This window comes from Cupressus sempervirens, chromosome 9 (assembly GCF_028749045.1).
Source record: "Cupressus sempervirens isolate cs-2001-9-10 chromosome 9, ASM2874904v1, whole genome shotgun sequence".
Taxonomy (NCBI): domain Eukaryota; kingdom Viridiplantae; phylum Streptophyta; class Pinopsida; order Cupressales; family Cupressaceae; genus Cupressus; species Cupressus sempervirens.
Genome location: NC_143126.1, coordinates 69,453,509 through 69,456,523, shown reverse-complemented (window position 1 = coordinate 69,456,523; position 3,015 = coordinate 69,453,509). Strand labels below are relative to the sequence as shown.

Below are 3,015 nucleotides of genomic sequence, written 5' to 3'. Positions count from 1 at the left end.
ATTTCATTACTATAATTTGAATAAAAATCACACTTACGATAAAATATATATTTTAAAATTATAATAAATAATTAATTAATCTTTTTCATAATAATTTAATTAAAAATAATCATTTATCAAACTAAATAATCAACTTTAAATAATTTTTAACTATTCCCTTATAAAACTAATATAAAAACATATGTTTCATTGCTATAAAATGTAACAATGTTAATCTACTTAAATAATTAGAAAATCTAACAATGTTAGTTACTAATATTTTGTACCATTATGCTATTGCATTTAGTTGTTTCAATCAGTGTAGTAATTATATTATTTGACACGTTTTCATAGTTATTTATAAAAACATTATATTAGAAAATGTATATAAATCAAATACTATTCGTTGAATAAGTTGTGTTATAGGAGCCCTTTCTTGGAGGCTCTCCATATTACAAAATTTTTGGTCAAATTTTAGCTAGCCATTATACATGAATTGTTAATAGTAATATAATACTTTAATCAATTCTAAATTCTTTCAAAAACTAATTTTAATTAGTTTTTACAATTTTGTATGTTAATTGAAAAGTTATTCTATTCACTATATATTTACTAAATGATGTGAATTGGATATAAATGATTATTAAGTTAATATTTCATTAATTTTAATTATATTTTTACTATACAAAACTTACACTAAATTAATTAAGCTACCCACCTTTATAATAGTATTTTATAAATAATATAAAATAAATAGCTATTATATGGTGATAAATAAATTGATCCTTAATTAAATATAAACATTTTTTTAAATGTAAAATATTAAAATGTTATTGAGAAAATTTTAAAATTTGTATTAAAGTTGAGATGTAGTCTAGTGAACAATGTTAATATTTTCCCTTGTTTATTTGTAAAGATGAACAATATAATACACTATTAAAAATCAAAATACAATTATAATTACTTCTACTAACTATTTGTCTATTTTTTCATTTTTAATTGTAACATAACAATTATTTGATATATTTTTATTCAACATATTAATAATTATTAAATTTTTATAAATTCTATATTGACCTATCATATTAATAAGACTATATTAGTTGAAACAATTGTATTTCTACTAAGAACACGTACTGACTACTAAGTGACACTTGTTTCTTTATCTATCCAAATTAATAGACAATTTACCAAGGACTAAGTAATAACTTGATAAGGAACACCATCACTAAATGTCTATGCCATTTTGAATGAGAAACTCTTTCTCTCCCAAAACTCTCGATTGAAGTACTATATAAAACAATAATACTCGTGATTCCCAGTCCAAAATGATTAAATATGTGGAAACAAGCATGAAACTTCTACGCGATACTGAGCCAACATAATCTCTTCCACTTTATAAAAAAATTCTACAAGAGTACTACAGAAGACGGTGAAACTTATGATTTCCTCACGGTACCAGATTAGATGCTCTCAATCTAATAAATCATATAAAAAATAAGAAAGAAGAAAAGTCTAAAAGAAAGTATTAAACAAAACAAAATGTTTGGGCAGTTTTCTTCTCTTCAATCATATCAATGATCTTATTGTTTTATCTTTCCTTTTTTCTTATTTTATCTTAATGTTTATATTATAATAGATCATGAAGTTTGATCCGAACAAAAGAAAATAAACAAAAGAAAAGTGATTGTACGAGTTAAATAGAAATTATACTAACATGAATTTCTAATAACAAGACTTCACAATACTCACCCATCCAACAATGATAAACCAAAAATTTATGCAGACTGTTCCCGTGTTGATCTTGAGCCTGAAGAGAATGGCTTAAACATCGCATGCTAAGGCTAAGACTACATTCTTAGACTAATAAAAGTTTAAAAATAGTCAAAATTAAGGCTAAGACTACATTCTTAGACTAATAAAAGTATTTTAAAATAGTCAAAATTAACTTATTTTTCCAAGCTCCCATCTTGATCTTGAGCAGTGAGGGGCATTTCTTGAGCCAAAAAAGTGGGTTTGTCACCCCCTGCAATAATCACCATAACTTTTCCTGCTTCTTCAACATCGCACAACACAATCTCCTTTCCCCTACTGCTACAATCTCCATTCTCATTGGGAGGGGTGTTTAGCCTTTGTTTCCAAAAAGAGCAAGCAAGTATAAGCAGACCCAAAACTACAAGAAAAATCATGATAACCATTCCCCCACCAACAAAGCGACCAAAGTTGGGCCTTTCTTTCCATCCCAAAACAAGAGTTGAATTCAAACCTGCTGACCCATTCGAGCTCATCAAATTCCTTCCATACCAGTTTTGGCCCTTACAGAATCCATTGCAAATCGGCATTCACCAAAGCAGTCCAAAAAAAAAGAGAGAGAGAGAGAAGGGAAAAAAGATGTTTTTTTTTTTTTGCTTGGAGGGCAAGGAAAACATGAGTGGAGTCTATTTAAGGGGGTGTTTCTTCATTGTAAAACAGAATTATGCGCTGGGATCGCGTGATCGATTCCCCGCGCCTCCGCTTTTGTATGCCCACAAGTAGTAGACTGGCGATGAACTAAATTTTTAGTAACAGCTGTTTCATTATAGTGAGATTTTTGGGAGGCTTTCTTAGACGTGCCACAACCTCAGCGTTGAAGTAACGACTTGTAGTGAGTTTTTGCGGCTGAAGACTGCTGCTGAGCCCCGGATTGAATGGACGAATTGTTTCAAAGACAATGATATGAGTTGTAAACGCTGTCTAACACTACGTAACTTAATCGTGGAAGGACCTAGAAGACCTAAATATTCGTGTTTAAAATAAGCATGTACATATGAGAGAGAATGAAGAGTAAAACTAGCTTATTTAATTGAAATAAATATTGTTGAAAAGTCAATTGGTCTTTTGTCTATTCTTGAAGTTAAATGGTTTCAAATGAATTTAGGAAGAATCAAATCTTACTAAATACAAGATTCTACACGCTAAGAAATAAAGTCCTAATAATTTTAGGTCTCAATTTTCAATTTAATAAAAGTCAAAGAATACATCTAACTTAAATTAGAA

The 3,015-nt window shown here is 28.4% G+C and overlaps 1 long non-coding RNA gene across 1 annotated transcript; it reads right to left on the bottom strand.

Annotated features, from left to right (window-relative positions):
* Positions 1-1,666: 1,666 nt before the first annotated feature.
* Positions 1,667-2,382, bottom strand: LOC149537661 (uncharacterized). The gene is made up of 2 exons (XR_016356391.1): positions 2,246-2,382; positions 1,667-2,109 (listed from the first exon to the last, which is right to left on the bottom strand). It is a non-coding gene; the product is annotated as an uncharacterized LOC149537661 (long non-coding RNA).
* Positions 2,383-3,015: the final 633 nt, after the last annotated feature.